This window comes from Chlorocebus sabaeus, chromosome 14 (genome assembly GCF_047675955.1).
Source record: "Chlorocebus sabaeus isolate Y175 chromosome 14, mChlSab1.0.hap1, whole genome shotgun sequence".
Lineage (NCBI taxonomy): Eukaryota > Metazoa > Chordata > Mammalia > Primates > Cercopithecidae > Chlorocebus > Chlorocebus sabaeus.
In genome coordinates, this window is record NC_132917.1 from 37020318 (window position 1) to 37032581 (window position 12264).

General features: G+C 42.5%; 1 protein-coding gene and 1 non-coding gene across 2 annotated transcripts in view; both read right to left on the reverse strand.

Annotated features, from left to right (window-relative positions):
• PRKD3 (protein kinase D3) overlaps nt 1–4194 on the reverse strand; it is a 76486-nt gene extending 72292 nt beyond the window's left edge. The window contains exon 1 of the mRNA XM_007970935.3: nt 4040–4194. The gene's annotated coding sequence lies outside the window, so the exon portion shown is untranslated. The remainder of the gene's footprint in view (nt 1–4039) is intronic.
• A 7521-nt stretch (nt 4195–11715) lies between these two features.
• Nucleotides 11716–11822, reverse strand: LOC119627507 (U6 spliceosomal RNA). Its single transcript, XR_005243693.1, has one exon. It is a non-coding gene; the product is annotated as a U6 spliceosomal RNA (small nuclear RNA).
• Between the last annotated feature and the right edge of the window lie 442 nt (nt 11823–12264).

The window sequence follows — 12264 nt, forward strand, 5'->3', positions numbered from 1 at the left end:
TCTCAGCCTCCCAAAGTGTTGGGATTACAGGCATGAGCCACTCACCCGGCCCAAATTAACTACTTCTACTTTGATGAAATGTCTTCCCACTAAATATCATTTTATTATACCTAGTAATATTAGCCAATAACAGTGTTTAATACAACTAATTTATCAGAACTAATTATAACTATTCATAATAAACACTACATATAAAAATGATTTTTAAAAGTCTCAGCATTAACACAAATAGAAGAAACCTAGGAGTTGTCAGATTTCTGCCCACTCATTCCATCTGTTTTCTCTCTCCTGGTTTGGTTTATGAACCCCAGATTTATTCTGGAAGATGCAATAAGATGTGGGGTGCAAAATATTAAGACTATTAAATCTAATAACTGTAACTTACATGAACCCTTGATATGTTGCTTAATTTTGTCTTTATGCTTCAATTAGAAAACTGAAAGAGTAGTACATCTTATTAATTTACAAACTATATACCAATTATATATGATTATTTCTAACAGGGGTACGAGGCTCTAAATAATACCCTCTAGTTGGCAAGCATTTCTAATAGGTTTATTTGGAACATGTCAAATATTCTTTTGGAGAGCTGTCACATATCCCATTCAAACGAGCTTACATAATCCGTTATCATTGTTAATGGAATCAAAAGATAGGATATTAACGGCATCTTGAACCCAATCTGTTGTATTATTACAGACAAGGTGAAACAAAGGCCCTGGAGGTGAGAGGACTTACTTGAGGATTATCTCATGGTAGTATCACAAGTTTATCTACTTCCTCTCCCTCTCCTTCCCTTTCCCCCATGCACACATTATCTCATTTTTAACACTCTAATTAGGAGAAGCTCTAACAGCAGTATTTCCATTTAACAAATACTTAATTGAGTACTTACTATTTACCAGACTGTTATGAGAGACACTGGAGTTACGTAGCAGCGACCGAAACAGACATGGCCACTGATCTCTCCGAAATTCAAAGTGTGATGTGAGACACAGACATAACATTCATACAAACAGCTGAGTAATTACAAACTGCAAGAAGTGATATGGCAGAGTATACTAAGGGGACCCAATTCCAGCTGGGATCTCAGGAAAGGTACCTTTAAGGAAATATTTAAGCTGAGATCTCTGGATAAGCAAGAGTCAACGAAGCAAAGAGACAGACAAAAGGATTCCAGGAAGGCAAAACGCTTGTAGTTATTAAATTCTTCAAAAACAAGCTCATTATTTAGTGTAGCCAGCATTCTTTTTGTACAATACTCAGTAAATGCTAAAGTGAAGAGACAAAATGCTCTTCCTATTTGCAATAACAATATTTATTATAACATGACTTCCTTCCAGTAAAGAGTTTTCCAGGTTCAACTTAGTTTTGTGTACTAGAAATGCTAATGACGTGGAAGGTTGTGTCCACACCTCTTGACATGTATTAATATAAGTATTCTTCTACCACGTAAAAGTATGTGGCCTTTTTCAAAGCAATTCTGACCAGCATCCTAAAGTCCATGTCCATGTTTTGACAACAGGTTTGACTTTGCTTAATAATTGTTCTTGCGTTTATACTGTATGTTGTATTTGAAAACTCAAGGATCTATGTCGTCGGTTTTTAAAAAAAATCATATTTTGTAGCAATCCCGACAGTGATTTATATATTTTCAAAAATACCAATTACTTCAGATTAACATACTTTTCCTCCTAAGAGCTCACCATTTGCTAAATTGTTTCCTCTAAAACTCTGCTCATCTGGACACAGTGACAGTTGAATCTCAGTCCTTCCACTGTCAGAGAGTACTGAGAGAGCACACCATATCTGCTCTGCTCAGGAACTGAAAAGTTTATCCAGTAATAAGATTATGGACTGCCAGTCTGGCAATGCAATATGAATCTGTGTTGAGCTTGATAGATGTTCATCTCTGCACCAGTAGTAGCTAAGAAATCTGATTGGCTAACAGCCAATGAGCAATTTCTCACATACTGCCACAATAAACTAACCACAGAAGTGGAAAAAACTTTTTCCCTACATTAAAATGAAAATATCTCATAAGCACATTATCTCGAGTTTTTCCTGCGAGGGCTACTCAAAGAGATACACACACACACACACACACACACACAGCAAGTTCGATCTGAATTACATAATCAGGGAGACTCAAAGTACAATCATCACAGAAGATTGTGAATTATAAGCAGCATTATATCAAATTAAAACTTGTACTAGCAAATAATTTCCCTATATATCAAGCTCTGTACAAGTTGTTTCTTTTAAAAATGAACAATTAACTCCACTATAGTAGGTATTTTCAACCCTGGAGTCTTTTAAAAAATGAGAACAAAATGTCCCTTAAGAAAACTGCACTTAAATGACCACCTATTCATATTTTTCTGTATGTGGTGTTTTCAATTCGTAATTTTAAAAATGTAATATCAGAAAGTTTTATTTATTAAGTTCTGTGTGGGGGGCAGTGTTTAAATCCACTAACAGAAAGAAATTTCTATTTTAAAGTGGCTATCTGATGAAAGGCCACACACTTTTAAAAAAATGAAACTTAAAATTTTCTCTAAAAGACTCCACATTACCTACGATGCTTAAAAAATCAGTTTTAAGATACGCGTCAACATTCTTAAAATGAAATGCTATATGCTAAATTACAGAACCTGAGTCACCCTGAAATGTGAAATGCCATATACTAAATTATAGAACTGAGGACGGAACCTGGCGTGTCAAGGAGTATTCCAAGCTCATGTGCTCAGGCCCACCACAACTGTATTACCATCTACTGAAGCAAAACCTTCCACGGTTTCTGCGTGACACGTTTCAAATCCTACTTTTAGAAAATCTTCTAACTTCTTGGTTGAATGTCCATGCTTGATCTCAATTCGGAATCTAACAGGGAAGGAGGCAAAGGGTTCGTTGATAGAGGAAAAACTGGCCTAGATCTCAGTCGGGGGAATGTTATAGACGCCTTCTGAAGCAAAGCTAAGGAAAATCAAAATCGCTAAAAATGTAAGAACCGCGACATTAAGTAGAAAGGTAGAAAGAGTTTCAGAGGAATAAAATAACATTTTCTAGCGTACAAATTAACGCATTTAAAAGTTCTTGTTCCATTTGTGGCTACGTCTCATAAAAGCTGTGTCGCACCAAGTAGTAGTTCAGGGTTTAACTTATCCTTCCTAATCAAAGATGACACCGATAGTCTTATTTCCTGTGGGGATGGGTGTGGTTGAAGACACAGTTACGTCCAAGCCATCAATCTGTGTGTGTGGAAAACTCTGCAGGTCGCGCATACACTTGTCGCTTGAATTATATGTGTGCATGCAGACGGCAAGGCCTATGCCTCTGACTGCGTTCACCTGAAATAAAACACCCAACCGGCAACACAGTAGTATATGTGGTTATTTTCATTGCTCAAAGAAACAGTCGCACTCCTCCGCGTTTCATCTTAAGGAAAACCTCCCAGGAGGCAGCAACTCGGAACAACGCCGCAACTCGCAAATCCAAACGCAGTAGGAATACTGGGGCGGGGGGCTTACATTCTCCAAGCACCATTTACTCACCCCTTTGAGACGACCACAACGCAAAGTGAGGAAATGAAACGAAAAAGCTCTTCCAAAATTCGGCACTCCGAGTTCCGCGGGTCGGGCTTCGGGAACTAGTTTGGGAAACCCGGGAACGGATCGCCTCCGCGGGGCCGGGCGCGGTGGTCGCCAGCGGAGTGCGAACCTAAGTTGGCCTCCTCCCGGACGCCGGAACTTGGCCCCCGCTGGCGGCTGCGGCGGCGTCCCCGCTCCCCCTCAGCCGCCCACCTCCCGCCGCGCGGTCCCCCAACTTCCCGCCCAGCGCAGCTGACGCCGCCCAGTCGGGCGCGGGGTCCGAGTGCTGCCGCCGCCGCCGCGTGCGGTTGCGGGGGGGCGGGGGGAGTTGAGGGGTGGGGGAAGGGCCGCCGCTGCCTCAGCCCGACGGGCCGGGAGAACAAAGCGGCGGCAGCGGCGGCGCGAACTTTTTCGGTGTCTGTTCAGCGCTCCCCGAGGCGACTACTTACGGTAGCAGGCTCGGCCCGTCGTGAGAAACTCTGCGCCTGCCAGCGTTTGAGTGCCGGACGAGGCGCCAGCGAGGCTTCACGCGCCCCGCAGGATCCCGCCCGCCGCCGGCGCCCCTTCCTCCCTCCCTCGCCGTCCCGTCCTGAGGCCGGAGGGCGGGGGGCCGGGGCGCGCGGGGGACGGGGGCGCGCGGCCGGCGCGGGGCCTGCCGGGAGCTGTAGTTCCTCGGCCGGCGCCCGCCGGGTGGTGGCCGCGGCGGGAGGTCGCGGCTGTCTCTGCCCCGCGAAGGGGCGGCGGGAGCGCTGGGTACAGTCGGGCAGACTCCGCACCTTCGAGTTCTGGGCGTCTCTGTGAGCGCAGGGGCACGGTGCAGGGGCGCCGCGGGAGACGCGAGCGTGTCTTTCTGTCAGTTACACGCGGTACTTGGTCCCGCTGTTGCCGACGGTACTGTCTTTTCCTCTACTGCCGTGCACTCTGAGGGAGGCGGTGGCGACAATGGGCCAGAGGTGACAGTTGGAACGGGGGACTTGTAAGGCGTCCAGAGCAGAGAGCGGCTTCCACCCTGAGATGTCACAGTCCTCCCGCATGCTCCTCCCTGCTGCCTGCCCCCGGGGTGGCAGCCGACACCGCAGCTCGGCGCCCAAACCTGCACGTCCCGAGCTCGACGTTCCGGTGACTGCAGGGGTTTTCCCGGTGCTTGGTGTTTCCTCCCCGTCGGCCTTTAAACATGTATATGACCCTACCACCAAAGTGGAGTGCAGTCCAGAATCACCAAACCTAGGCTTTCACGTGTCTGGAAACACAATGTTAACATTTGTTTTGCTCCAAAACAAAGTGTGACCGTGTCGGGTGAGTGGGGCGGGGGTGGGAGTCAGCAGCATAGAGGGAAAATACACTGTGCATAAATTTTCGATGTCTTATGTGAGAGAAAGGCCTGAGAAGCTGACAGCCATTGTCACAGAAGCCACATGATTCTCCTTATGTCAACATTTTATCCCGAAAGTACTTAAATATATTGCAACAATCAGAGGGACTACAATCAAGAGGGCAGTTTTCTTTCTTCTCTCTTTTTCTTTCTTTTTCCCTTTCTCTCCTTCTTTCTTTCTAGAAAAGGTTTTACTCTGTCATTCAGGCTGAAGTGCAGTGACACTATCATAGCTCACTGCAGCATGAAACTGCTGGGCTCAAGTGATTCTCTTGCCTCAGCCTCCCAAGCAGCTGGGACTACAGGCGTGCGCCACCACGCCCCATTAACTTTTTAAGTTATTGTAGAGACGGGGTCTCTTGCTGTGTTACCCAGGCTGGTCTTCTGACCTCAAGAGATCCGCCTGCGTCGGCCCCCCAAAGCGTTGGGATGACAGGCGTGAGCCACCACGCCCAGCCAAGAGGGAAGTTTTCAAGAACAGAAAGAAAAATAAACATAAGTGAGCCCCTACTTTTGATACAAAATCATCACTCTTAATGGATGTCCTTGGATTTAAAGTTAAGAAATGAAAATATTAAGATAATTTATATTAAACATAAGGCAGGTAAGATTGTGTAAAACCTTGATTATTTAAAAAGCTATTTTAAAAAATATTTCTGAAACATTCTCAGGAATTGGAAGTTGCTAAATGTCTTACATCCAGCAGTATCTAATTCAGTCTTATTATACTTTTGTTATTAGAGTCCTATTCAGCTATTCTTTTACTTTAAAATTGAAAGTAGATTTACTCAAGTTTACCTTCTTTTTAAAGAACTCTCTTGCTTAGCTTTGCCCTTTTCTTCCTTTCACTTCCCAACAGACGTTTTAGTCCAGCCCCAAATTTTGCCTCTCAGCAAGATTCCCAGGACCTCATTGGAGCAGTTTACAGCCAGTCTTATCTCACTATTAACTTCCATTTTCTGCTGTAGTACTTAAAGAGACAGAAGTTACTCTTCCTAGAAGTAACTTTTCTAGACGATTCAAACTGCTGTTATACAGAGGTTTAAGTATTTGTGGGCATGTGTGAAAATAGAGATATATAATATGTCTATTTCATTTTATTTCCACTGTTCTGCTTCTCTTTTTAAAAATAAAACTGTCTCCTCCACTTTGGGTAAATCTTTCAGCACATTTCATCAAAGAACTATCTTTGTATCTAATTTTTTGCTTAACATGTACTACAGTTTCCTCAAGGTGTTCCATTCCTGTTCTGAGAGCATTACAGAGATAAAGATTGGATTTAATAAGTAAGTGTATTACCATGTGAAATGTTTTAATCCTTGAGAGAAAATATAATCTGAATGCTCAAAATGGAAAGGATTTTTCTTCTTGGCGATGTTTTATGAAAAATGAGCTTACAAAATTGCTCTTCTATGGCTGCAGTTGCAGACCTTGTCCTGCATTATTGGGTTCCTTGTACTTAATGACACACAACATAGCCATTCAAATATGTTACCTCATGCAAGCAAAGAAAGTCAGCACTCTTGTGACTTGAGATAACAGAGACATCTGATTTAGAAACCTAAATGCAGGGGGAAAAAATGGTCTGCCCACCGCAGTCTCCCAAAGTGCTGGGATTACAGGCATGAGCCACTGTGCCTGACCCTTATTTTTATTTATTCATCATCTAGCACAGTGCTCAATAAATGTTGATTAAATCAGTAAATTTTTTCATTAGGGAAACTGATGACAATTTCCAGCTAGAGGAAATTGTCATCATTTTAAAACTTCAGCTGGTTTTAATTTATAGAATGTGGTCACTGGAAAATTATTTTGTGTTTGTGTCTTTTTCCATGACCTTGAAACAGCTGAAAAATTCGAAAAAGCATTTAGGTATCAATATAGAGTTAGTAAAATAGTTATGAGAGAAAATGCTTTAGGCTCTATTTCTTTATCAGCAGAGACGTACATGATGATATAGTTCTCAAAATGTCCTTTCTCAGTTTCCACTGCCATTATCCTAGTCCATATCTCACATCTGGATTACCACAACAGACTTTTAGTTGGTCTCCTAGACTAGCTCAAACTGTTACATCCTTGGAACTGTCTTATCTGATTTGAAAGCTATCAATAATTGTTCTGTGTTCTGATAGCCCTTGAGAGATAATTCTCATGTGGCTCAGCAATTTTATTGTGGATTGAGTGTTTATCAGATCCTCCTGGGATCCCTATCTGCACTTCCCTTTTCTGAACTTGAAGAAGACCAGATCTTTTATTTATTTATTTATTAGTAGAGACGGGGTTTCACTATGTTGTCCAGGCTGGTCTCCAACTCCTGTCCTCAAGTGATCCACCAGCCTCAGTCTCCCAAAGTGCTGGGATTACAGGCATGAGCCACTGCATCCGGCCGTTATTTTTATTTATTCATCATTTAGCACAGTGCTCAATAAATGTTAATTAAATCAGTGAATTTTTTCAATATGTCTTGATGATAGTAGTTAGGCTAGTAGTCCTAAAGTACCACATGATAAACTCTGGCAATTGTTCCCTATCACCTACCTTACCACGTCCAAATTCTTCTGCTTGGGTATAAAGGTTATTAATAATATCTATTGTTTATTGAACAGCAGCTCTGGGCCAGGCACATTCATTCATTTTTATGTAACTTTCTCTATTCCATATAACTCCTCCCTTTCCTTTATTTGCACTTATATTTAGCTTTATATAATTTTACACTTGGTTATATTACTATGTTCATATATCTGCATATATATTTCCTGTATTTCCAGTCTTAGTGCATAGTGCCACCATCTATTTAGTCATTCAAGACGCAAACTACTTGGTCAGGCTAAACTCCTTTCCCTTGTTCTCCAGATCTAATTGGTGATCAAGTCCCATCAATTTGATACCATCATGTTTCTTGAATGGTATCTGTAAATATATATCTGTGTATATATTTACAACATAGTATATAATCAAAGAGAAATGTAATAAGGATGGCTTGACTAAAAAGATTAGGAAAATCTGGTAACTAAAGGGAGTGGTTACTGCGTATGTTTCACCTAGGATTTCATATGCAGTTTTTAAAAGTGTATATTCAGGCCAGGCGTGGTGGCTCACGCCTGTAATTCCAGCACTTTGGGAGGCCAAGGTGGGCAGATCACTTGAGGTCAGGAGTTCGAGACCAGCCTAGCCAACATGGCAAACCCTGTCTCTACTAAAAATACAAAAAAAAAAAAAAAAAAAAAAAAAAGCTGGACGTGGTGGCATGCGCCTGTAATCCCAGCGACTCTGGAGTCTGAGGTGGGAGGATCAGGAGGCTCGCTTGAACCCGGGAGGCAGAGGTTGCAGTGAGCTAAGATTGTGCCACTAGGTGACAGAGTGAGACCCTGTTGCAAAAACAAAAATGAATAGTCAGATAATTTGCAGTAAAAAACCAATTACTTTAACCACTTCCAATAATGTCTATCTTTGTGACTGCAAAATAAGTTTCTCCAGGAAAGAGTAGGTAATCCATAAATGTGCTCATCGATTTTTAAATGGAATTAACATTCAATTCCCTTGAATTATGGATTTATTGCTTTTATTCTAGATCTTATTCAACTGAGTAGTAATTTTACAGTTCTCTTTTATACAAAAATTAGTTGGATGCGGGCTGGGCACGGTAGCTCATGCCTGTAATCCCAGCACTTTGGGAGGCCAAGGCGGGCGGATCACCTGAGGTCAGGATTTCAAGACCAGCCTGGCCAACATGACGAAACCCTGTCCCTATTAAAAGTACAAAAAATTAGCCGGGCATGGTGGCGAGCGCCTGTAATGCCAGCTACTCAGAAGGCTGAGGCAGAAGAATCACTTAAACCCTGGAGGCAGAGGTTGCAGTGAGCAGAGATTGCGCCATTGCACTCCAGCCTGGGCAACAAGAGCGAGACACCATCTCAAAAAAAACAAAAAACAAAACCAAAAACAAACAAACAAACACACATTAGCTGGATGCGGTAGCACACTCCTGTAGTCCCAGCTACTCGGGATACTGAGATAGGAGAATCGCTTGAATCCGAGAGGCAGAGGTTGCAGTGAGCTGAGATCATGCCACTGCACTCCAGCCTGGGCAACAGAGCGAGACCCTTTCTCAAACAACAACAACAACAAAAACAAAGAAACAAACTCTTAAAATACTGTAAATTGGTTATAACATGTTTAAAAAGCCAACGGAGGAAGAGAACAAAGATGCCACAGACCTGAATAGGAAGGGAGTATTAAAGTTAATTATCCAGCCAGGTGTGGCAGCTCATGCCTGGAATCCCAGGACTCTGGGAAACAGAGGTGGGCGAATCACTTGAGCCCAGGAGTCTTGAGCCTAGGAGTTCGGGACCAGCCTGGCCAACATGGTGAAACCCCATCTCTACTAGAAATACAAAGATTAGCCGGGCATGGTGGCCCGCGCCTGTAATCCCAGCTACTCAGGAGGCTGAGGCGGGAGAATCGCTTGAATTGGGGAGGCGGAGGTTGCAGTGAGCTGGGATCATGCTGCTACACTCCAGCCTGGGCAACAGAGGGAGACCCTGTCTCAAAAAGAAAAAAAAAAAAAATATCCTACCAGGACTGACCAAAACAGAGGAGTTGGGACTCCCTTCCTGGAGTGTGGAAATTACACCAGCCCAGGAACCAGTTAGAAGAAAAGGGTTGGGATGCGATTTCAAAGACAGAGTACAATCTGGGCTCTGCCATTTAGTAGTTTTGAGCTACTTAATCTCACTAAGAATCGATTCCCTTATATGTAAAATGAGGGGGGAATAATTACCTCAGTGGTGTTGTGAGAAATAAATAAATAAATGTAATGTATTATGCACATAATGTCATCTACCTTGTTATACACCAGGATTCCACCATTTAACAAGCTGTGTGACCAGGGGCAAATTAGCCTCTATGTACTTCAGTCTGTTCATCATCAGTTAACTGTGATGACAATAATTCTTCCTCCATGAATTATTGTAAGGATTAAATGAGATAATACATGAAAAACACTTTTTTTTTTTTTTTTTGAGGCGGAGTGTAGCTCTGTTGCCCAGGCTGGAGTGCAGTGGCCGGATCTCAGCTAACTGCAAGCTCCGCCTCCCGGGTTCACGCCATTCTCCGGCCTCAGCCTCCCGAGTAGCTGGGACTACAGGCGCCCGCCACCTCGCCCGGCTAGTTTTTTGTATTTTTTAGTAGAGACGGGGTTTCACCGTGTTAACCAGGATGGTCTCGATCTCTTGACCTCGTGATCCGCCCGTCTCGGCCTCCCAAAGTGCTGGGATTACAGGCTTGAGCCACCGCGCCCGGCCTGAAAAACACTTTTTAAAAAGCCTGGCACACAGACAATGGTCAATAAGGGTTAACTATTAATATTGTTATTCATGCTAAAGAATTCGAGCTTTTCACATCTCTGTATCTCCTCCTGTCATTTGGCAGCATAGAGAAAGAAAAGTTGCTAAGCTTGATTCTATGGAGGGATATTTAGAAAGATAATAAAGAATAGAAAAGCAACAGGAACTTCTATGGTCATAGAATGAGTTCCTTTTTACATCATCAAAAGAAGGTCTTACTGCACAGGTCCTCAAGTGACCAGAAGCTATCACTGTGACATTTTCTGTACTAACAGCTTGAAGTATTTTATAGAGGGGGTAAAATCACTAAATAGATTTTTATTTGTTTATTTTTAATGTAGTTAGAATATAATGACCTGAACATTTTACTATAATTTGTACTTTCATCATGACACCTCAAATTTCAAAACCTTAAGTATTTTCAGAAAGAATTCTTTTTTTTTTTTTTTTTTTTTTTGAGATGGAGTCTCGCTCTGTCGCCCAGGCAGGAGTGCAGTGGCCAGATCTCGGCTCACTGCAAGCTCCGCCTCCCGGGTTCACGCCATTCTCCTGCCTCCGCCTCCCGAGTAGCTGGGACTACAGGCGCCCGCCACCTCGCCTGGCTAGTTTTTTGTATTTTTTAGTAGAGACGGGGTTTCACCGTGTTAGCCAGGATGGTCTCGATCTCCTGACCTCGTGATCCGCCCGTCTCGGCCTCCCAAAGTGCTGGGATTACAGGCTTGAGCCACCGCACCCGGCCTTCAGAAAGAATTCTGACCGTATTACCCTAAACTGTTTCCTTTAATGTTCTTTAAATGATGATGGCTAATTTAGCTGAAAGCAAAGTGATTTTAATTGGGTTGCTTGGTTTTTTTTCCTAGACTCCCTTTGAAATTTTATAGTTCTTGATGTGTTGATTCACTAAACATTTTTGAGAGCCTACCATGTACAAGACATTTGATAGGATCTATAGGTAAAACATCTCCTGTTCTCAGGAATCTGAAATTTATTAGCTAAGCTATTTGAAAATCTATAATACGGATAAGAGAGTTAAAAAAAAAAAAAAAAAGAAAGGAACAAAATAAAGGGTTAGAAGATGTCAGGGAAGTACAAGATATATCCCTGACCTGGGGAAGACTGAATGCATGGAAAAGGAGGATTTTTGCTGGGCCTGGAAGAAAGAATAGGATTAGGAAACATAGGGGAGAGGAGTGGGAGAAAAAATAAACTGGAAATTCTAGGTGGAAGCGATAGAGCAAGCAAAGGCACACAGATGTGAAGACATTGGGCATATTTGTGGACAAAATAGTTCAGCTGGGCTGAGCCATAGCGTATGTATTTTTTCTCACACAATTGTTACAAATGGAGATATAAATGAACTATAAATTTCACCTTTTATTTTATTATTTATTATTTTATTTTTTATAATTTTAATATGGAACACTTCACGAATTTGCATGTCATCCTTGCACAGGGGCCAGGCTAGTCTTCTCTATATCATTCCAATTTTAATATATGGGCTGTGGAAGTAAGCACTAAAATTCAGCCTTTAAAAGTGTAGAATTGACTGGGTTTTTAGTATATTCACAAAGTTATGCCACATCTCCACTATCTAATTTCAGAACATCTTCATCACCTCCAAAAAGAAATCTATTAGCAGACACTCCCTGTTATCGCTATTAGTCTCAGAGGTGGCAGCCCCACCCAGTGGGTTCTGGCGGGAGCCCTCAGGCAAAGACTCCCAGATGCTTGCTGTTGGAAGCCCCTGAAAGGGCATGCATGGGAATGGTGAGTATGGAGGGATACTGGCAAGGCACCTAATGCATCTGCTACATAGGGCTTTGATGTCTGTCTTACAGATCTGCATCTCTATCTTTGATCTCTTTCTATAATCACCTGAATGTCCCACAGAAAGACCACAAATTCAAACTGTCCCTAATTGAACTCATCTTTTCCTTGTAACCTGTTCCTCTTCCTA